We start from the raw sequence: 25114 nt of genomic DNA on the forward strand, positions 1-25114 counted from the left end.
TCTCGTGCGTGCGTGTATGCGTGCATGCTTGCGTGCGTGCTTGCTTGCATGAGCCCCCGCGCACGAGCATACTCAGAGACCTAATACGAGGGAAACAAAATATGGGGTGGTCTGAAATGAAAAATATAACTGCATAAATAAAGAATGCAATGGTAAGTTAGAAAATAAAGTTGAGGAGGTATTTTTTGGTGGTGTTGTTGGGTTTTTGGTGTTTGGTTTTTTGTTTGGTTGGTTGGTTTGGTTTGTTTTTTAAGTAAAATAAAGAACAGAGGTCGGAAACAGGAGACAAAATCAGAAAATTCGCAGATTCTGTCCAGGAGGACAGACCCCTGACTGGGACCTATTTCAGGAAAAGAGAGAGAAAAATGGGGAGAAAGCTGTGAGCTACAACAAAAACCTCTGTGGGCTAAAAGGAACAGGTGCGATAAATACTAAGCAAATAAACTTCAAAACAAAAATGTTCATCACGTTTTCAGCTCTCTGGGAATAGAGAGATCTTAAAACTTCAGAGAGGAAAAGTCTCACACAGAGATGAAAGAATTAATAGAGCTTCCCAGGTACCACAAGACCAAGGAGAAGCCCTTTAAAATTCGCAGTACAAATGAGCGCATTCTAACCTAGAAATGAACTGACCAGTCAGCTAAGAGGGGTGGTGTGGTACCATAGGATGCCTCACTCAGCGGCCAGCCCCTGCCTCCCTCCCGTGTGGTTAGTTAGTTCGTTAGGTTAGTTAGTTAGTTAGTTAGTTAGTTAGTTAGTTAGTTAGTTTATTAAAAGGATGGCTAAGAGATTAAATCCTAGCGAAACCCTGAGTTTGGCCAAGAAAAGGAAGAAAGATAGTGACATAAACACAGAGAACATTGAACACATCAGTAGAAGTTTACGTATCGGGCTGGAGAGGTGGCTCAGTGGTTAAGAACACCGACTGTTCTTCCAGAGGTCCTGAGTTCAATTCCCAGCAACCACATGGTGGCTCACAATGGGATCTGATGTCCTCTTCTGGTGCCATTGTTCTCATATACATAAAATAAATAGTTAAAAAAAAAAAAAAGAAGTTTACGTATCGAGAAGTAATAAATGGTGCTGGGAAACAGCCAACCTGTAAGAAATCATTAACAGCCGGACCCGCTATTAGAAGACGATCTCTCTAAATCAGGTGCATAAATGCTGGAAATCAGAAAACATAGTTTTTGGCTTTGCAAGGGACTTTAGGAAACTTTGATTTTCACATTATGTAGACCGAACCAGGATCCACTTTCTTCCTTGGTAGATCGACTAGGTTTGCTTCTCCTCAGAAGCCACTGTAGAAAGGGCTGGGACCGCATAACTAAGAAGGGGTCTGCAGTCTGGGGTTGGGGGAGGGGAGCTTCTTAGAATATGCCTGCCTCATCTTTTCTCAGTTCGGTTTGGCTCCGGGCCCAAATCCATTCCCATTGTCAGATTATTTCTGTCACTGATGTGGAATGGGATGGTCTGTTTTTAGCGAGACTACTGTATAATCGCACTGCTTTTATTGTGAAGATTTGCAGCCATAGCTGTAAACTTGGTGCAAATTTTCTTTGTCCCTTCAAAAATAATAATTGGCTTCTCTCAGTCCACAATGCATTCTATTTTTGTCCTGGCGAATGTCACCGCCCATAGCATTGAGACAGTTAGAGAGAGTGGAAATTTGTTGCAGACCAATAGACCCTTTCATTTGTCCTTTGTGATTCTTAAATATGCACTGCTGAAATGTGCCTCTTCAGGAGAGTCAGAACTTAACGACTTTAAAATCTGATGTTTTCTTCACTCTCCAGTTCTTTGTGACTACAGCCTTCATGAATCTTCCTCTTCGAGAAAGTGGTGATGTTTAAGACGTTGCCAGCTCTTTTCTGTACACAGGACACCTTCTATATGACTCTAGCTGAGTGGATTATCTTTTATTAATAAACTAATCCTGTATTCCAACCCCCACCAAAGGACCTATTCAAAAAAGCAAGCTGTAGTTCTAAACAGCCTGCTGCTTTTTTTTTTTCTGGAACTTAAAACGTTGCTTTAACTTTTACTGTTTGTCTTTTTCCAGCATGAACTGCTAAGAATGCATATAAGAAGATTACACGACGAATTAGTTTGCTATTTTTAATCTTTAACTAATCTCTATGAAATAAACACATGATTTATTAGCATCTAATAATTTTTCTCCACTTGGGGAAAAGACATGTTTGGATTTTCACTTGGTTTTTAACAATAGTTAGTGGCATCCCAAAGCGGGGTGGTGGTGGGACCGGATGATGTCAAAGATGTAAAGGGTGATCTTCGGGGTGAAGCAGAAGTAATTTAAACCTAAGTAACCATGAGCCTCGAGTGTCTGTAGCGATGTCCAGACACTTCCAGGTTTGTTATCACATCTGATCTTCACAACTACCCCTGACATGGGTAGGAGAGACAGGAAAATGTATCCTGCAAATGCAAAACTGAGCCTCAAGTTACTGAGGTCAGCTGCCGGCCGCATAGCTAACACAGAACAAGTGGGGCCTTCACACCAAACCTCTCCATCACCCTTTAGTCAGGTGTTAGGTCTCTGGGTATGCTTGTCAGTTTTTCCACGGATGTGACAGATTTTACAGAAACAGCCTTGAGGACCATTTATTTTAGCACGCCGTTTTTAGAGAATTCCATCCATGTTCTGCTGTCTCTAGTAGCAGTCATGCGGATATCATGACAGATGACTGAGGAGAAGCAAACTGTTCATCTTTTGTAGCTATGGAGAGAGAAAAAAGTGCCAGCATCCTATCCTTAGAAGGGAAGCTCTCAGTGACCTCTTTCCTCCAACTAAACGCCACCCTCCCAAAGACTTCACCGTCTTCCAGTGATACTGTGTCTAGGAACTCTCCAAAACCCAAGCTGTCACTGTGCATTCCAGATTCAAACAATAACACTGGGGACAACAACATTCTCAAGGTAGATGTCTACAGTGCTTCACTTATCCCCATTCACAAACCCATTAAAATAAACTCTTTGTAAATAGAGATAAATTGTCAACTATGTTATTATTTGACATAAGCAAACGCTTTGCAAGAAGAGCTACGTAAAGGGACACATCTGTTTTCTAGAGCAGATATGACACCTAACTACATTTCCAACATAGTTCCTTCTCATACATGTCAAAACATTGCATAGCATTTTAATTTATAAAGTATCTCCCTTCCTACCAATTTAGCATAATGGGTTTTATTTTTGAAAATTTTAGTTTTGACGTGTCCATTTCCACAAATAGTTTATGTTTTTATAATTTTAATGAGCATATTTGCATGTTTTCACTTAATATTGTATTAAACAGTTTCCATAATACCATCTTAGAAAACACTAAAATGATTATGTGTATGTGTGTGTGTGTGTGACTTTTTCATTTTTTTAAAAAAACTAGGACAATGATTAAAAAGATGAAAACTCAGACTCATGATCCAAATCTCTATATTGCATCTCAAAATCGTTGTAACATTTACAGGCTCAGCAATGTGAGATCTCACCTCTACCAGTAGATCCCCATGAGCCTAGCTCCTCAGGCCACTAACATTGCTAGCATTCTTGATGCTTCTTTTTGTCTAATCAGAAAATTATATTGTATCTATCTTTATGATGAATCCTGAATTGAGCTCCTACTCAATATTCTTTAGGTGACAACTACTCAAATATTTCATGTTGCTGGTTATCCATCATGATGCTTACGCATGGGCATACGCACATGTGTATCCATGAGTGTGAGTTCTGTGCTCATGTTGAAGTCACTTGTCTTCTGTGATTCATCTTCTTTGTCATCTACAAAGCTCATCTCCCATCTCAACTAAACTTCTCAAGACCTGAATGAGTGAAGCAGTGCCCCATGCCTGCTTTGTATATCTTGCTGGCGATTTCTCTGCCACTTGATTTTAGTGTTAAACTTTAATAGTTTTTGATGTGAAATGTGTGTCATACTCCTAAGAATATATGCTGCTCACCTTGGAGTCACTATGCCACATGAAGTAATACAGATACTAAAGTACAATTCTTGCACGATCTGATCTACTGTGCATGAGACCTCGCATGTTGAAATGTGTGAGATTCAAAGTAGAATACAGGTCACTAGGCCAGGAAGACCGTGGCTAGTAGAACGGACCTTATTAATGAGTACCAAGCTTGTGTTTGTGGAATGTGTAGTGATGAAGAAACAGAGCTCTGAATGAATTCAATATCCTAAACTCTGTATGCAAAATTAAATGGAAAAAAGGAAATGATTAAAAACTGAAAAAATCAAAATATGAATTTAAGAATAACCTTTTCTTTTTGCTGTACTAATAACAGAGTGACAATAGTGACTACGGCTTAAGGTGATAATAAGAAATTAGATTTCCAGTCAAAATATATCCTAGTGGCTGGAAGTAAGGTGGGAATAGAAGGTCTGTGCTAAAGATGGGGGGGTTGAAGTTGGTAACATGGAGAGTGGGTAAATGCATGAGATTAGATGAAATCCAAAAGAGTGACTAACAGTAAAGAAGAGAGTTGTGATATAAACTTCAGGAAGCTTTACCATTAGCTACAAGGAAGAGAGAAATCCACCAAATAACCCCGAAAAGGTCCTCCATGAAGAAAAGACACCTAAGAATTCTGGTAACCAGGAAACTGTTGTTGCTATGAAGTAGAGATCTGAGCAGTGAATTTGAGAACATGACCTTGGGACCATGACAAGAGCAAGTTTAAGTGCTGTAGCCAACATAAAGCCCTAAGTAAAATTATTGCAGCAGAGATTGAAAAGCAAAATGTATAACTAATGAATAGAGAAAATGTTTTCACAGAATCATATTGCAAAATAGAATACAAAAATGTATTGGAGTAAGAAGACATTGGTATTTTTGGTTTCTGGTTCTCTCTCTCTCTCTTTCTCTCTCTCTCTTTGTCTCTGTCTGTCTCTCTGTCTCTCTCTGTCTCTATCTCTGTGTGTGTGTGTGTGTGTGCGCGTGTGTGTGTGTGCATACGCATATGTGTAACTTAGGAGTTTTAATTTTCTTTCATTATGGATATTATCATACAATCACATCACTTTCTGCTTCCCTGTCTTCTCCCAATACCCTTCCATGTACCTCTCTTTACCCTCTTTCAAGTTAATTGCCGTTTAAAAACAAAACAAAACAAAAACACTATTTGTTGTTACATACAAAAAAGAGAAAAAGAAAGAAGGTGGAGATGGATAGGTATCATCTTATACTTAGTGTTACACCATAACCAAAAGCACCTTGGGAAGGGAAGGGTTTATTTCACTCACAATTCCATGTAACCATTCATCATCAAAAGCAGTGAGGGCTACACATGTAGGGCAGGAACTTGGAGGCAGGAGCTGATGCAGAGGCAACAGAGGAATGCTGATTACTGACTTGTTCTTCATAGCTTTCTCAGCCTGATTTCTTGTAGAACCCAGAATTCCCAGTCCAGGTATGGCACCACTCACAATGGTCTGGGCCTTCCTCCATCAATCATTCATTAAGAAAGTGCCTTCTAGCCAGATCCTGTAGAGACATTTTCTTAATTGTTTCCCTCCTTTCAGATAACTCTAGTTTGTGTCAGGTTGACGCAAAATTGGTCAGCACAAGTGTGGAGGTGGGGATGGGCTGAGAGGAGAAAGTTGAGTAGAAATGGTGATCAGAATATATTGCATAAGAATTTGTCTTCAATTAAAAATATTTAATTAAATATATGGATAGATTATAGACAGATGATAGATATAAATAGATGATAGATTGATAGAAAACATAATAAATAGGCAATGAAAAGTAAAGAATATATGAAAGGTAGATAGATAATATGTGATTGATAGATGATAGATAGATGATAGATAGATAGGTAGATAGAATAGATGATAGAATAGATGACAGATAGATAGATAGATAGATAGATAGATAGATAGATAGATAGATAGATAGATGAGAGAGAAATAATGAACCCAGCTCGTAGCTTAGAAGGATGGCCTTTAACTGGAACATTAAAATTTATCTCTGACTACAGTTAAATAAAGCTCAGGGTGCTTTGTTAAATACTGATGGTATATAGATGGCTGTGAGAGTCTGTGAATAGTCTCTTCTAATTTTCTACTTATGTCAATTAGAATAAAATCAAAACTATCCATGCATGAGAAGATATAGCGCAAGTATGAGGCACAAGCAATAATTATTAATATTAATAGTACCTAATAAAGCATATAGAATAACAAAATAGATAATTACTTATAGGAATATCATGACCTGGTAACATTAAAAATATATTTAGGATTCATTTTTATTGAAGTAAAACAAGTCTGTGAATGTGTACTTTTTATTCCAAGAACCTCAGGAAGGAGGCTACCTCAGGGTCGGAGCAGCTAGATTTGGAGTAAGCTTGAGAAGGTAGTGAGATGAGGTAGCCTCCTTCCTGAGGTGCAGTCCTACCTTAAGGGCTGGATGCTCTTTGTGTACCCAGATTTCCCATGATCTCTTCCCTCACCTCCTTCAAAGGCTTTGCTCAGCAGACACATTTACACTGATACTTTGGCTGGCGACCCTAGTTAAGGCAGGATGTACCCCAGCCCCTAATTTTCCTCATTTTCTATCTTCCATATTACTTATCGTCTTGTAACCATACAATATACTTATTGAATGTTTAACTCCTTCATTTTCTTCCCTCCATTATAGCATGAATCCCACGAAATGGAGACCTTTATGTTTTCGTGGCAGCTGCTCTCCCAGAACCTAGTTCCTAGTCTTAACATGATTGAAATGTCCCGTGAATGAATGGCCTTTGTTTTTGTCTGTATTTAATTCCTGTCCTCCTAACAGGTAGATACACCATTATCTTCTTTTAATCTATGACACTTTTTAAAAAAATTTTTCAGTATCTTCGTTGACTTTGCAAATCTGCCACTTTGAGAAAAACTCATAACCAGGTACAATAGCATGTACCTTTAGTCCCAACATTCAGGCGGCCCATCACAGAGTTAAGACCATCTTGGGTACGTAAGACCCCAATGAGAGAAAGAATCAGTCACAGTTGTTATAAGTTACACAGACAAGCTTTAGGAAGGCACCACAAAGCACAAATATAGAGATATTGCCATAGATATAGGTTATTATCCACTATATTGATGAATATATCCTACACTATCCTACAAAGAGATGAATTCTATCCAGAGGGGATATCGAAGAAAACTTCAGGTCATCTTGATTAATAAATTCTGCAACTGTAAATTAAAATGTCTGGGGAAGGTATAAGTTTCCTGACCACATTTGGTATGGTATTCTAAAGCTTCATAGAAATATTGATTTTTGAGGTGATACTTGGTAGGGGAGATGGGGAATGGAGAAGTGATACCAAAATGGAGGCTTCTCGATTATGAAGTAAGTAAACTTTGATGAACTTTGTCCTCTCAGAATACAAGTATCTTTGTTATCTGCCGACAGTTTGCACATTGCTGCATTCCAGTGATAACCTACGCCTCCGAAAAATCCATTCAAGTAGTAATGACCTCACTCAATCTAATGCTGAGGAAGGGCACCTTGAAAACTAAATTTGAGAGGAAGTAAATATATTGTCATAACAAGCCTACATGCAAAGACAAAAAAGAAAGAAAAAAAAGGAGAAAGAAACAAAGAAAGAGAAAAGAAACCTGTGTACAAATTCTCCAACTTAATTAGTAAACGTGTTTCCCACAGGCCTGGGTTTACAACTCCATAGGAAGAACAACAATATCAGCCAACCAGGGCTCCCAGGGACTAAACCACCATCCCAAGAATACCCAGGGAGGGACCCATGGCTCCAGCTGCATATGTAGCAGAGGATGGCATTGTCAGGCATCAATGGGATGAGAGGCCATCGGTTCTGTTAAGGCCCAATTCCTGGGTGTCAGGGCAGGGAAGTGGGAGGGCGTGGGTGGGTGGGGGAACACCCTCATAGAAGCAGGGGGAAATAGTGGATATCTGGAGGGGAACCAGGAGAGGGAATAACATTTGGAATGTAAATAAAAAAATATTCAATAAAAGAAAAAATGTCAAAAAGGATGGCAAAGCACAGATACATAAAACAGGAGAAATAAGTTCCCCAGTTTTCATTTTATTTGTATTTTAAAAACTTTTTTATCGATTCTTTGTATTACACTATCCCATCATCTTCCACATTGCCTTGTCCCTCCATTTCTGCTCTCTACCTGTGCAATCTCTCCCACAAACAAACAAGCAAACAAATATCTCTCTGTGGAAGCTTCAGTCGTGCAGTATGTCCTTTCGTGCACGCATATTTTACTTGTAAATGTTCATTGCGGTGAATCATTGATCTGGTTTGAGGCCTCTGGCTCCTGCTCCACTATCAACACTGAATCCTCACTGGGACTCCTCTGCGATATCCTGTTGTTGCCCTGTGTCACGGAGACCTACAGCTTTGGTTCTGTAGGACCAGCCCCTTCAGGTGCTCCAACAGCTCATAGATGGGGTAGATGTTGGGCTGGGCCAACACAAAGCCCTGGATCTGGGCCTGGGTGGTAGCTGAGCTGGTCAGTCTAACAGCTCTCCCACTCTCACACCCTTGGGGCTGACTCCTCTGTGCCCAGGTTACCAGAGCCGGCTCTACTGCGCTGCTCAGATGTTCAGGGCCTACTTTCCCAAGGGCTGAGTAGCCAGCAAGAGGCTCTCCCGGTTTTTAAAGAGGCAAGATGGAAAGAATCTTTGTGAAGCTGCGAGATAAAAGACAAGTCACTAAGAGTTGCCATTCAACTGATTGAACCCATGCTTGGGTACCAGAGAAGAGGGCTGTACGTTTTAGATAAGCCAGGGGTTCTCTTACACCCCCAGAGGGAAGATCTGAGTGTGGGGCACTTTCATCTTTCCATTATCAGAAGCAAAACTCGGGCTCAAGAAAACCGTACAATTCGCCTAAGTTGTCCTGCAGATACGTGGGAGAATCCATTCGAACACGTAAGTGGTAAACTGTAAGGCTATAGAAGAATCTGGAATGGAGAAAGAAGTTCCCAAGCCTGAAAGCAAGCGGCAACCTTGTGCTGCAGATGGACTAACACATTTTTAGTTGCGTTTTTTTTTTTTCTTTGTCAGCAAAAACAAACAAATACCTCCCGCCCTTGAGCAATGCTTATGGGATTTCTTCTTTGGGGGTTAAGCCCATGGCTTCCTAATTCTCACTTGCCAGAAACCAAAGACAGTTTTCAGCCTTAGATAAAAAGACTGGTAGATGTACCCGTAAGCTCATAGAGACTGTCACAGCACAGCAAGACATGTGAGGCCTCCAGGAGGAGTGGAGGTGGGCACAGAGACCCACCCCTAGCCATGAAGATATTGGAGATTGATAGCTGCTGGGAGAGGGAGTGACAGCAGATATGTTAACCGCACTCTAGGGCAGTCCCCGTGCTCAGGAGTTGTTAGCCAGCACAAAGTAAGCTTCGTGACTTTTACATTTATTTTTAAAGAATAAAAGAGAATAGGAAATTGGGTGGGCAGGGGAGTGGAGGAGGATCTGGGAGGGGACGGAAGAGGGGGAGGAATGTGCTCAAATATATTTTATGAAATTCCCAAAGAATAAATGAAAACGTTTTTTGTTTTTAAATTTAAAAAAGGAAGGAAGAAGGAAAGAAAGAAAGGGAAGGAAAGAAAGAAAGGAAAGAAAAGAGAAAGAGAAAGAAGAAAGAAGAGAGAGAGAGAAAGAAAGAAAGAAAGAAAGAAAGAAAGAAAGAAAGAAAGAAAGAAAGAAAGAAAAGAAGAAAGGAAGGAAGAAAAGAAGAGAAGAGAAAGAGGACATCCCTATTGCTAACTGTTTCATGCTGGCACTCTTGGTTCTATTGTTTATCTTCCAACACCAGGCAATTGCTTCAAACTCCATTTGATTTTCTCTTATGTGTCCCTGTATTCTCATCCTGTCTGCTGGCCAGGAAAGAATGACACGTTCCATCGCGTCTCCCTTTCTATGCCATGATCAAAGACTGCTCTCCTCTGATCCCTGCTGCTCCAGGACCAAACTCTGCTCTAGCTTCCCCTTCTCACAGACGTATTTCCACCCATATCCCTTCTGAGGGAACTGCCATCAGAACAACATGTGCCTCAGACCGCACAGCAGCCGAGGCACATAATTTACCAGAACAGACACAGAAAACAGCAACCGCGTGCTGTCCAATGAGTGGGTTAATGGTACAAAGACAGATGGCCGCAAACTGACTAATGAGCCTGAGGAAGCACAGAGAATATGAGCTCTGGGTCCCAAACTGCAGCGAGAGTGAAGGGCAGGAGTGGGGTCTTTTCATGCTTGGGCTGCAAAGAATGCCAAGACCATCACTGGAGGCAGAAAGCCACGGCTCCATAAAAATAGATATTTCAGTGAGCTTCTGAATGGCTGCCATTAACTAACCCAGGAGCAATAGCCAGCAAAAACAGATTGTCCCGACGGCCAGCCAAGACTCCCAGCCAAAGTCAAGAATCAGAGAGGCTCGTTTCTCCAATTTTTTTCTAATTGAACAGCATATTAAAATAAATCCACCAAAGTGAGAGGCTCATCTTCGAAGAATAACCATCGCTATTAACTCCAAGGCAATCGGGGCTCCATTACGCATTACAGAATTCCTCTGCCCTGGGAGGAAAACACTTCAGTGATTTCCTCCCCCCTCCCCCGTTTTCTATGCACATCAAATGCATTGCTCACTGTTATAGAACACACTGTACACAAAAGAAGGGGTAAAATAGTTTCCCTCCTGAGTCTCCGATGCATTGCATTGTTTAGGCTAAGTTCACTCTTTCCCAAGAAAGGAAGCATCAAATGTATCGCAGATATGTAGTATTTTTAAAGAGCTAGCATTAGCTAGAGTAAGATACCAAACAGCTATATTCTGCATGTGCCAGAGTCATGGTTTCCTAAATTCCCTCTGAAAAATCACAAAATTTAAAAAAAAAAAAAAAGAAAACTTTCTACCTCATGCTGGATTTTGGTGATGAAACGCGAAATCGCAATAGTGTTTTAGATTCCTGACAGCTGGTTCAATTGCCTACTGCCTAATATCAACCTACTGGCTGGGCACTGGGGAGCGTTCCACCCTACCCATCATTCATGTCATAAGGCATCTGGTCTTCAGGGGTATAAAGGGATTTGGGTCTCTGTTTTACGCTTCTGCAGCCATGTTGTACAGTTTCAGGCAGATGGCCTTTTACAGCAAAATGACCATGCATCTATATGGTATCTTCTGTTGTCAGACATTCTATTCCATGTTACAGGATGTGAGTCATAAAAAAGGTCCCAGATGGGCGCTCTCCCGCCTCTAATAGATGATCAGATCAGAACTGAATTGGTTTTGGACCGACTTCCAAATCAAAGAACAGATAGGCTACAAATTTCAAAATGGTATGCGGTTAAATTGTCTTTCCAAAGCATGAAGATGGCATGCCCAGCCCCATTGTGTTTTTGGTTTCCACAGAAAAATCCAGCCCCACAGAGATGCACTGAAGCTGGCTGTAGAGTTATTCCGTACCCACCTCACAGAAGGTACTGTGTCCTGTTCTTGCTGAACTCCAACTCGTTTAGATAAATGCTTGTTCTCTTGATAAGATTTTTGGAAAGGGCTGGAGAGATGGCTCAGCGGTTAAGAGTACTGACTGCTCTTCTAGAGGTCCTGAGTTCAATTCCCAGCAACCATATGGTGGCTCACAACCATCTATAATGAGATCTGGTGCCCTCTTCTGGCATGCAGGCATATATGCAGGGAGAAGGCTGTATGATGTATAAATAATAAATAAATATTAAAAGATTTTTGGAAAAAAAACTACTGTACTTAAAAGTATACTTGTCTTTAGGGTTTTGCCATTGGCCCATGAAAAGGTTCTTGGGAAACAATTCTGGGATGGCAAGTTGCTTGCCTTTTCTGAAAAGAGAATTTAATAAAGCCTGACCATCTTTAAGACCTTCGTCCAGGGAAACCACTGTGCAGGAGGATGCAGTGGGGTGTGGGAATGGAAAGGCATAGGAGCAGAAGGCCAGCTCCTACACTTCCACAGCCACTGTGCTCTGTAGAAACAGGCCCTGCCTCTGCTCCACACCTGACGAACATCACCTGGGATAATCTAACACCGGCGGCAGCTGTGGGTCGGCTGTGCCTGTGCAAGAGGCGCGGTGGTGGGCAGTTCAGCCTCGGTACCTGGGCAAGGCTGGAGATGCTCTGAGAGCAGTTCGGTATTGGAAGATTATATTTGGCTTCTGTTTATTATTTTTGGATCACCATTCTCCCTATCCCTTCTTGCCTCTCCCTCCTAAACATGTACAATAGCTACACAGAGACTGCTACAAACTTGTAAATAGTTTTTGGATCAAATAGCATAAGGAGATAGGGAACCATTAAAATGTGAGACTCCTCTTCCTTGCTTTGTAAATTCAAAAGGGGGATGGGGAAGAGGGATAGTTAAAATGTTTATAAAATTTTAAGCTCCCTCGGAACTTTTGCCAGTGTGGAAGAAATTAAAAAAAAAACCTTAAATAAACAAAAGAATTGTAAATAAAAAATATGCAATAAAAATACTAAACCTCTTATTCTTATTATGCTAAGCAAGTCTATATTTGGCCTCTCATAATAAAAATAGCTACGGAAATATTAATCACAGTTTTGAATTGATTAAATTGTTTCTTCATAAATTTAATTATAATTTCCTGATAAAATGTTATATACTTCTCTCTGAAAAAAATAAGTTTCAGACACTTTTTTTTTTACTATATTGATTTATCAGCTCTAATGCACTGCCCGATGAGTAAGAAATCTCTAATTTTATCTGTAAGTTGGCTGTGTCTCTATATTAGTATTTATGAGCATTTCCTCACTTGATTGGTTATTAAAGTAGGATCTGAGATCAAATATAGGACACAGAAAACCAATAGTTTCCATATTCCACATACCAAAGAGAATGTTTGCCAAATCAGAGCCAATCCCTATACTCTGCAGATGAGCCATTCTAATGCTTCTGATCACTTGTAAGTGCATACCTACCAGGGAAAATGGAATGAATGTAGAAGCTATCATTATATATATATATATATATATATATATATATATATATATCACATATATCATATCTCACATATATCATATATCACATATATCATATATATCATATATATAGTGCTATCACTATTTCTCATAGAAAGGACTCCATAACCTCCGAAAGTTCATTTTCCAAATATATACTCTACCCAGAGCAAACAGCATCTGCATACTGAAAAGAAAATTATCCCTGAGAAGACACCAATAGTTATTTCCTGTACTAAACAAGAGCTTATAGAAAACATTGGTTTTAGAAGGCGTATCAAAATTCTTAGGGAATTGTCATATTCAATGTACTTCCTGGAACGAAAAAAGAGATCTGAATATTTCTCAAGTGCGCAACTTTGTTTTCAGTATTCCCCGTGCTGCAGAGAGTTTGGGTTTCTCTGGTCAGGATTCGTCAATGTTATCAATTGTCCCTTACTTGGCTTGTCAAGAAACATAGGCTTTGCCATTGATTATACAATTCTGTCATTCAATGTCTTCAAGAGTGCTTTTCTCTGTAGCATTAATGACCACTAAATTCTGTCTGATCAAAGCTCTCCATGAAGATCCTAAATAAATAACTTTGAAAGCTAGCTGGAGAAACTTTATCCTCCAGGCAAGCAGGATTTTTATTTCCTCTTTCTAATAGTCCTGAATAAGTACAAACTGGTGTGTCCCATATAATGCAAGACTATGACACTTCGCTATGATTCCTTTTTGCTCTCTAAGACTCATGCTGTAGTTCTGCCCACGGTCCGGTCTCTTGTCTCAAACAGTAGGCACAACAGCTAAAACAGTTAGCCAGAGTCTGAAAAACTCCTCCAAGTCACAGATATCAACACCAAGAAAATCCCATTTGGAAACAGTTGTGAAACTATAGCTAGTCAAAGACAAAAAAAAATAATTAAAACTTTTAAAATTGAAATATGATTACACCATTATTCCCTTTCCTCCTTCCTAATCCTTCTATGTACACCTCTTGCTCCCTCTGGAAATTCTGGCCTTCGCATTTGAACGAGAGCAAGGAGGGATGTATTGGAGGGTTTGGAGGAAGGAAAGGAAAAGGGGAAGGATGTAAAATATGTTTTACTTCTTAAGGTCTTGGTTAGTCACTCATGGTGCTGAGGCAACATGTGTGAAGCTTCCCTGTTATTTCTAGAAGAGCAATCTCGGATGTGCTGGTCTTGTGCCTCCTGTATTCCTTCATCCTCCTTTTCTGGAATATTCCCTGAGCCCTCAGAACAGGAGATGTCTCGAAGCTGGACACCCCAAGATCATTTACTCTTTGCAATTCCACTAGTTGCAGTTTTCTCTAATGGTCTTGTCTATCACAAAAAAAGTTTACTTGATGAGGGGTGAGAGCTACACTTACTTGAGAGTGTAAGTGTAAATATTCAGAGTACAATCAGGAGTTATGCTGATTTAGTAAAGTGGTAATTGTATGTTCTCACAAAGAGGACACTGTAAGAGGAGTCACAAGAAGAAGAAGGAGAAGAAGGAGAGGGAGGAGGAGGGGGAGGAGGAGGAGGAGGAGGAGGAGGAGGAGGAGGAGGAGGAGAAGAGAAGGAGAAGGAGGAAGGGAGAAGGAGAAGGAGAAGAGAAGGAAGAAGAAGAAGAAGAAGAAGAAGAAGAAGAAGAAGAAGAAGAAGAAGAAGAAGAAGAAGAAGAAGAAGAAGAAGAAGAAGAAGAAGAAGAAGAAGAAGAAGAAAAAGAGTTTTTGTTGGCATAGTTCATTAAAAGGGGCAGTCCTGAGAGTTAACTTCCAAACAAAACAACAAAAGAATTCTAAAAGAAAATACATTAAGTAATGGGAATGAAATTATACAAATATCTTCAGACAAATAAAGCCTAAGAGAATTTATCAGCAGCAGGTGAGTCTGTGGAATATTATTAATGAAATGCATTTTTCAAGAAGCCTGTTGCAGGGGTGTGAGACTGCAGCAAGAAATGTACCAATTAGGAGAAAATCACAAGATTCTCAGGGCAAGATAGGAAAAAACCCTCAGCAAGGGGGTCTAATTTGTTTTGAGTTCTTTATGAAATAGAATATAAAAGCATAAAACTCCACCTCATGCTACAGAAGCACTAGGAGATGACGGCAGGACTCCAGAGCAAAGTGTTAGCCGGGAGGAGTTAAGGTTCCCTCAAGACTCACCACCAAGGCTTTCAGTCATGCCTTTAGTAAAGACTCACACTAGGGCAATGAAAATCTGCCAATTTAATATATACTATTACTCTGCAGAGACATTCAGAACTTGAAGTTCACAGAAATGCTAATAATTAGCTAGTTTCAAATGCCACTTTCTGTAGGCATATTTCTCTACTTTCACCATTTTATAGCAACAAAAGCTTCTCCTTCAAGCTCATGCTGAGCCCCACTCCCTCTTGTCAAACCCTAAAGAAACTGCTGGCCACTCATGATGTATAGGTCCGGAAACAAGGTGCAGAGCCAAGAGGAACTATCTGGGAAACAATCCAAAATCAGTGCTATCATCTGCTTCTACTAATGAGGCCACCCACCCCACTTTTTAAAAATTGAAAATAAATGTTGTAACACTGTTGAGATGAATAGGAAAATACAAAGGGCAACTTATGCTGTTATGTTTCTATTCCTCTTGTCCAGATGATGCCATTATCTACTTTTCCATGGTTTCTGACAACCCATAACAGAAAGAGACGAACTTGGTCTCCATAACAGAAAGCCAGAAAGACTTAGTCCAGAAATCAAGGCAATTTCTCAAGACACAGCACCCACTTCCAATAGGACTTAAACCTTTAGTCACCTGAGATTGCCCTTCTTTTCTCCTTCTCCTCCAGTTGTGTTAAAGGCTTTGCCTGTCTTGATCACCATGTTTTACTTTCCTGACATGCTGGTGACCTCTGTCCTTGGCGTTTTAGCAAAATACTGTTCAACAAAACATAGACCAGAGAGAACCCATTCTAGTCCTGCTTGGGTAATCATGAATAAGGAAGCCAGCATTTTTAGCAGATTTCTGTGAGTTCGAGGCCACCCTGTTGTTATGATTAAGTTCCAAGACAGCAAAGGATCCACAGAGAGACTATGTAAAAAAAAAAAATGAAAACAACAACAAAAGAACTGCCTTTTAGAAACAAAACACAATAATCTTAAAATAAGACTGTGGTGTGACTTTTTCGTTTAGCCCAGGGAAGACAGAAAACTAAAATATGACTTCTGGCTGAGTGTATCCAGTTTCATGGAGTTAGTTGATAGCATTTTTCTGGCAGAATAGAAAATGACATAGAAGGCAGCAGAGGAGAAAAGCAAACTGAAGTTTTAAATAGAAGATAACTTCAATTTCTAGCAATGAAGCACATAAAATTTCATGAAGACCCATGAGAAGAGCATCAAGGCAGAGCGTGGGGATCAATGATGACATCACCCTATCATCTGGGTCACTGCTGCAGGAGAGCACGGGTCATTATAGTTGTGGGGAGATTCAAAGCAAAGAGAAAAGGTTGCTGTTGTGAGTAAGGCAATCCAGTAATGTTGCAGACTTTAGCCAGATGATATAACTATTGGGACAAATGCCTTAAGGGTTTTTGAAGGGACGTTACAGAGAAAAGACAAAGTGTGAGATTTGGCATAAGCACGTGGCTGATTGAGTTTGACCTTTAAATAGGTCCGCCGAAATTGACTTCATGACTTCCCTGATTTGCATGAAGAAAAACTAGAGCACGGGACAAGCTGAGTCTGAAGGTACAGTAGGGTCTTCAGGAAGACAGGAGGAGATAAGCATAAGCTGCCCTTCCCAGAAGATGGCATTGAAGATTATGTGAGGCAGCCTGGGGAAAACACATCAATAATACCTCCATGAGGGACACGCAAGTCAATGATTTAACATGGCTATAAATGAGGGCACCTTGGATTTAAGTGTAAATATAAATATGCCAAGCATAAAACTTCATATAAGTATAAAAATGATCAAAGTACATCATATACCCTGTGGTCTCGTTGTTAGGTGAAACTAAACAAGATAATAATACAAGAAACTATCCCGTTCAAGTACTCGCTGCTGGACACCATGCATAAGGCTTTTTCGCATATGTTCTCTCACCAGTGCCTGAAGTGTATGAGGTAACTATTCGTCATTGAGCAAACAAGGCATGGAGAGGTTACCCAGAGCAGAGAATAAACACTAAGATAAATGTCACCTAAAGCCCGTGCTCCGAAGCAGTTTATCGTCTTGCCCGTAGCATGTAGATGTTCAGTTTCCTGTGACATCAACGGTGAAGAGGGCAGGACTGGTGCAGAAGCACAGGGAAGTGCATTGGTGGAATATGTAGTTCGCTCATAATACAAGTTGGTTTTATCTCATATGAAAGAAATACAGTTCTGAGCAGTTAGGACTGGCGAGTCAACCTCATATTGGCTGGAAAGCACTCTTCGTTCTCCCTGGTTCCCAGCTTTACTATGTATGCTCTGTTTGGACTCCAGTCAGGAACTAGTAGTAGAAAAGAAAAAACAAATGTCAAATGTACCTGGACTGGTCTCTAAGAAGCTTCCCAGAAGCTACTACTCAGTGTTTGCACTTGCCTCTGTCCGTGAGAAGGAAGACAGAAACATCTAGTCTATCAGTGATGCAGAGAGATGCCATTACCTGCATAACCGAATGACTTAGGAAACGGGAGTGAATAGATTTGGAAATGGTAAGTGAGGAATCATGGCTCTGGTTTGAGGGAGACTGAAACGCTTCTCATAGTCAGCCTCTTGTTGATTGGTAGGAGGGTGGAGAAACACACTAAGCAAAGGGCAAAGAGGGATAGGACTGGAGAATCATGGTACAGCAGCTGGATTATGAGGAAACATTAAGCAGAACATGACAATAATGAGATTTAAAAACCATTGTTACTGTAAAACTATAGCAATAATTCTGAATTTCTTTAAACTATGTAAATATCAGACATGAAATAGTCAAGTGAATGTAAGTATTTCTCCACAGGAGTATACTCTGAAAACACCAGTCACTAAAAACAACAATAAACACTCCAGCCATTATTCTTAGGGTTTAATGAGAACAGACAGCATTTAAAGTAATGTTGCAATGCTTTGATTCTTTTTCTTTTTTTTTAAGATTTTGTTTATTTTATGTATATAAATACATTGTAGCTGTCTTCAGACACACCAGAAGAGGGCATCGGATCCCTGTTACAGATGGTTGTGAGCCACCATGTGGTTGCTGGGATTTGAACTCAGGACCTCTGGAAGAGCAGTCAGTGCTCTTAACTGCTGAGCCATCTCCAGCCCGCTTTAATTCTTTCCAGGTTTTGAGAAGACCATGTTGGGGAAAGAAAGGACATGAGCACGCGTGTCTAGAGCAGTCAGGACCTGGAATAAGTAACAGTCGTATTACCGAGCCACAGACTTAAGTAGAACAGCCCGAAAATCAGTTCAAGGTGAAGATCTTGTCCAGAAAGCAGGAAGGATTTAACACGGGCACCGACTGCCTGAGTGATTTGCTCCCTGAGAGTCCATGGGTTTTGCCCCCATCTCACCTGAATGGAGCAACCAGCCTAGGAGAGTCTGTCTGACCTTTGGCCAGACTTACAGCCCTTGTCATCTGTTACAAGAAAGAGAGAGATGATGAGTCAGATCCTTATTCACCTTCGTCAAGATTTTTCAGAGCAGGGACCACGTTCTCAGCTGTTTCTTGGCTGAATGCCTTGTCAGCTGTCACCAAGAAGTTTCTCTCTCTTCCCAGAGCGTTCTGCTCCTGTCAGAAGTTTACACCGACTTAAGCGCTGGGAGAGCATTGCATCAGTGTTTATATTCCCTGCCTGAAACTGAAGAGGATATAAATGTCCCCAGATCCTGCCTACTCAGTCACAACTGTCTGTCTCTGCACTGAAGCCCTGGTCTTGTATTCTGCTGATGATGCTTGTGTCTGTAGTTCCTGTCCTCTTTGTTAGGTTTTCCATTTCCAGGGTTGCCTCAGTTTGTGTTTTCTTTATTGCTTCTTGTTCCATTTTCAGGTCTTGAACAGTTTTATTTCATTTTCTTCACCTGTTCTATTGTATTTTCCTGTATCTCTTTAAGGGATTTATTTATTTCCTTTATAAAATTAGATTTGAGCTCATTTCCCATCATGCAGGTGTGTTAGGATTTCCAGGATTTGCTCCAGTAGTAAGAAAGCTGGGTTCTGGTGATACCATTTCGCCCTTGCTTTTGCTGACTGTATTCTTACACTGGCTTTTAGCCATTGGATTGTCCCTGGTGTTGGCAGTCCTGCCAGTCCCTGATGAGAGCAGGCCTCAGAAACTACAGGTAAAGCTGGCAGGCGCTGATGTCAGCAAGCCTCTGGGATTGCAGCTTGTTGTTCCGGGTGGCAGCAGGTCTCGAGAGATGCAGGTAGAGCTGGTGGTCCCTGATGGTTGCAGACTTTTTCTGTCCTGAGCAGCAGTTGGCCTCCAGAGATGCGGGTGGAGTTGTGGCCCTGAAAATGGAATGCAGAGCAAGCAGAGAGGAACTTGCTGCCGCTGGGTTAGCCAAGAGGGGCTGACAGGCATGTAATTAAGGTAGAGGTCCCACCTTGTGGTCCTTGTTGGCTACTGGCCGGTGGGATTGTGGTTAGAGGTGTGGCGAGAAAGACTTCTTAACTGCCAATGTACATCATTTTCCTTCATATTCTAACTGTCATTGTTGAGTCTCATGGAATAATATTATTCTTGGTGTCTTAGTATTTGATACTAATATGTTTTACACATATTAGTAAACATTTTATATAATAATATACACCCTAAATTCCATGTTTAATGAAATTATAGTCTCACTATTCTGTTATGGCTTGGATTTAAACACTCCTCAAATATGTGTAAAAGGCTTGGTCCCCAGCCAGTAGCCTTATTTGGAAATGTTTAAATCATGAATTTATCTCATCATGAATAGTTGAATGAGCTGTCGGTAGGTATATTAATTACTTGGCAGGTGTAATCAATTAATGTGATAAATTAGTTAATTGGGCGTATTAATTATTTATAACTGTGATGAAATAGCCCAACAAAAGCGATTTAAGGAAGAAACGGTTTATTTTGCTTATGGTTCCAGAGGGATAAAATCCATCATTTCACTGAAGGCACACCTGAGGGAAGCAAGATTACAAGATGGGAAAGCTGACTGGTCACATTTCACCCACGTAGGGGAAGCAGAAAGCAGGAACACAAATTGGGGTTAAGCAGTAAAGCCTCAACATCTTCCCCAGTGACTTATTTCCTCCAGCAAATCTCTGTGAGAAGCTCCATATTTCCCCACCACCACCACCACACGCACAGCATCCCCAACTGGACCAAAGTTCAAATACATGAAGTTGCGGAAGAAATTCCTTCGTGAAATCACACGAGGTCCCTGGGGACATGACTCTGAAGGACAGAGTTTGTCCAGGGCCTCATTTATCTTACACTGTTTCCGGAAGCAAAGGTGCAGTCAGGAGGCCAATAGTCTTTCTTTGCCACACCTCCGCTACCGTGATGATCCACCCCACCTTAAACCCAAAGCCCCAGGGGCACGGGTGGAAACCTCTGAATCTATGAATCAAAATAAATATCTCTTCCTACGAGCTAACATTTCCAAAAAGAAAACCATAAGCCATCCCTGTGTTACATGGTTTTTGATTATTGTACATAGAAAACCTAAATCGTTAGCAAAATGTACAAGCTTAGACATTGAGCTTGTTGGATGCAGTTAGGTTTGTCCTGAAGAGATCCAGTTTATCTGCCTCGGAAAGCCTCCGCAGATAAGAATGCTAAAGAATAGAAAGTTCCTTCCCATTTTAAGGCAAGTTGCTTGGGAGAGGTATTGTGCTCTTTTCTCTAGGACCCGAGGCAAAGTCAACTGGATGGCCGTGTGCTACTACTCCACAAACAAGGTGAAATGGTTCAGCCCCTACTGATTTGCCCCCAAATCGTGACTATGACACGGTTCAGCCTGCCAAGGGTATAGAGGAAGAACTAGAGACTTGGACCTTTGAGATCTCCCTCTCCCTCTCTCTTCCCCTCTCCCTCCCCCCTTCACCTTCTCCCCAACCCCATCTGCTTGGAAGAACCTTCATGGAATGAGCTCCAGGGTCACAGATAAGGATCTCTTCTTTAGACCTGTAGGAACAACACAGAAGCAGTTGGAAGGACCCAGGTGAAACAGGATTCAAAGAAAGAGAGCTAAGGAGCCCTTTTGGGTTTAGAGGAGCTCAAGAAAAAGGTAGACTAGCTCGGTAGAATGACACAGATAGAAAGAGATTTCTAAAGAGCTAGCAGATTAGTTGTAGGACCAGGCTTCTAAATGGATGTTTTGTATGTAGTTAAGAAAATAAAGTAACTTCACTGAACTACCAGGTTTTTACCTCTGTTTACCCTTCCCATGTATTTATGTGAGTGTGTATTAGATAATGTAAAAGGTTTCATACTATATTAGAGATTCAAGGACGGCTGACTAGTTAGACCTTCTTGACTTTGGAAAGTTAAGTAGATCTAGAGCCAACAGTGTTAGCCTCTCCTGTTAGCCACTCACTGCCCTAGACATGTGATGATGGCATCCCTTTGGCTGCCAGGTAGAACATTCACAATCTAATCTTTGTATGATCTCCCTAGCTCTAACAAATCTGGGACGAGATGGTTTTCTACTGATAACATCTGAGAACGGTTTTCCCTGCTTTGCTGTACAGCCCACCTATCTACAGTCCTCCCTTGGGAATGCCCTGATGTATGGCTTTCTCCATCATGTGGCTGCTTACAAACTGAAATATATTATTTGGTGTAATTTGAAGCCATGTTTCTAGGTCATGGTCCCTGACATTTGGCTCAATAATAAACTTACTCTTATTCCCTTTGAAATGAGAATTGTGTTGTGCAGTAATAACTCCTTTAGGTTAATCTCCTCAGGTACTTCGTCACAGCCAACAGCAAGCTACCTAACACATGTACTCTCCTAGATCTTCCTTAGGTGGTGATGATGATGATGATGATGATGATGATGGTGGTGGTGATGGTGATGGTGGTGGTGGTGGTGATGATGATGATGATGATGATGATGACGACGACGTTATGCCATTGGGAACAGACAGTACAAACATGCTTAGACAGTGAGACAACCCACCAGAATGAAAAAATGATTAACTACTTAATTTATTTACTTTATATCCCAAGCAAAGCCCCCCTTTCCTCTTGGCCCTGCCTCACACAGTCCATCCACCCCTCCCTTCTCCCCTGAGAAGGAAGAGATCCCTCCTAGGTACCAACCCACCCTGGCACCTTAAGTCACTGCAGAACTAGGTACATCATCTCCCACTGAGGCCAGATGAGGCAACCCAGTTAGGGGAACAGGATCCACAGGCAGGCAAAAGAATTATGATTGTAGACAGGAGCCTAACATAACTGCCTTCTGAGAGGCTCCACCCAGCAGCTGACAGAAACACACAGAGAGACCAACAGTCAAACACAGAAGGAGCCCAGGAAGTCTTGTGGAAGAGATAGGGGAAGGAATGAGGAACCCGGAGGGGATAAGGACTCTACAAGAAGACCAACAAAGAGAGCTAACCTGGACCCTTAGGAGTTCCAAGAGACTGGAACATGGGCTGAACCTAGCCATCCCCACCCCCACCCCACACACACATGTGTAGCAGTCTGCAGCTTGGTCTTCATAAAGATCCCCCAACAACTAGAAAATTTTAATTTTAAGAGAATAAAAATATTTCCCTGCCAGTTCCTTAGTCATATGAATACTTTTTTTTTATTACTATTATTTCTAGGGCAAAAAGGACTATTCCCATGTGGGCAGTCTCCTAATTACCTTCCTATACTATTGATGTCGACAGAACACAATTACTCACGCTTTGCTCAGAAGCCCTGAGGGCTTAAACTCTGGGGAGAAGGTTCTTTTCCAACATTCCTTGCACCATCTTTTCTGAATGTGGTCCCGTTATTGACATCCCTTGCCAGCACGCAAAAGGGCATTTTCGGCTATTTGACTAATGTGTATGTTGGACTCTGAGTACTCCTGCCAGAAGTGTGTTTGATAAAGTAACCCTCCCGGTTCATTACAGCCTGTCACTGGAAATGGATTGCCTGGCTGCTGAGAAATTCGTGTCCAATGCATCAGCACCAGAGTAACAGCAGCAACTGCTGTAGAATCGTTTGCAAGAGTGAGAAAATGCGAAAGGGGGTGAGTGGCTGAGGAATAGCCTGCAAGGAAGACACCTGTTGCTTCTGGAGAGCCTCAAAGTGATGGTTTTGGTGACTCCTGAACAGTGGTGGCATCTTGTTCTGACACCACACTCACACTCACTTAAACCATGCACGTAGCCGTGCTGACCTGACACCCAAAAGTGGAAAAGGCCAATTCCTTACCATCCTTAACATCTCCTTTCTCCTGAATGTCAGGGTGCTAATTCTTTAACAGCCAGAAGGATTGTTATCTCTTTAAATTCTCTGTATAGGGTTGAAGCCTTGTGGGTTTCCCCTCACCATATCAGCAAGCATATTGGCATCACCCTTGTTCAGCTCACCCTTAGGTAGTCATGGTGGTGAGACTGGGGTATAGCGTCTGACATTACTGAGGAACACTATATCACAGCAAACCTCTTGATCCTGACTGTTCTTATCCACCCCTCCTTCCATGACGTCCCCTGAGCCTTGGCTATGGAAGTGATCTGTAAATGTATGGACTAGGACTAGGCACCACAGCTCTCTATTTCAATTGGCTATTGTCTTTGGTAATGGTGTCCACGTGTTGCAAAGAGAGGCTCAAGGAGGATATAGGCAAGGGAAGAATGCTAAGAGCAGAGCAAGTAGCCTTCGGAGAAGAGCACACAAATTATTACCCAACACTGCCAATGCTATCCGCCCAATGCTAACCCGTGGTCAGCCGTGAAAACATACATACTAGCAATGCAATAAAGACCATGCAGGTTATATTTGGGATTATTATGTAAATACATATATGTGTGTAACAGCAATTAAGAAAAGAGAAGTATATGAAGGGGTTTGGAGCATGGAAAGAGCAGGAAGAAATGAAATTATAATAAAAAACAATATAAACAAAAATGCTCTTCCGCCAAGCTTCAGCTCTGCAGGCATCAACTTGCTTATAATAATACGTAGTTACAATAAAATAAATAACAGGTATTTTGTGCTATTTTAATGAATAAACCTGGAATATATATACACACATATATAATAAAATATATATACACACATATATAATATATACATTAATGTTATATAACATACACACATATAATATATACATCAACATTATATATAACACTTATATATACTATATATGTGTGTATATATACATATACACACATATAATATACATGTATAATACTATGCATATAATACACATATGTAAATATGTACATATATACATGCATTGTAATATATATTAATTATACATAATATATAATTTTCTGTAATATATAATATACATTGATAATATACATAATTAATACATGATTATTCAAATAAATGTGATTAAAGTAGGTACAAGAAGGCACTCCTATAAAGCCAACATTCAGGAAGGATTAGGAATTGGGAGTTAAACTGGAATACATAGCAAAATTATGTCATATATATGCATATGTTTAAAGGAGAAATCGATATTTACAGTCTTTCAATCTCTAACAATAGACACCATTCTATGAACACTTGTATGGGCCAACTGTATGTTAAATGTATAATACAAGAACTCCTGCAGGTTAGTGCCCACGGAGAAAGCAGTGTCACTCTCATTATGCAGATCAGAAGATATTCATATACAGATGCAGTAACATCCCCAAGACCACACAGTCTGTCGGTCACACACTTTTCTTACTTAAGCAGTTTTCCCAATGTCCCAAGTAGCTCATATCACAGAGCCTTTTGAAGTATTAATAATAACTGTTATCCTGTAAAACCTCTATAACTGAATGGACAAATCCAAGGGACTACATCACCAAGAAGCAAAATTACAAAAGGGCACATGATGCTTTTTCACTGTATGTGTTTGTGTGCTTTCATGTCTGTCTGTCTGTCTGTCTGCGTGCTTGCGTGCGTGCGTGCAGAGAGAGAGAGAGAGAGAGAGAGAGA

This window comes from Rattus rattus, chromosome 12 (assembly GCF_011064425.1).
Source record: "Rattus rattus isolate New Zealand chromosome 12, Rrattus_CSIRO_v1, whole genome shotgun sequence".
NCBI lineage: Eukaryota > Metazoa > Chordata > Mammalia > Rodentia > Muridae > Rattus > Rattus rattus.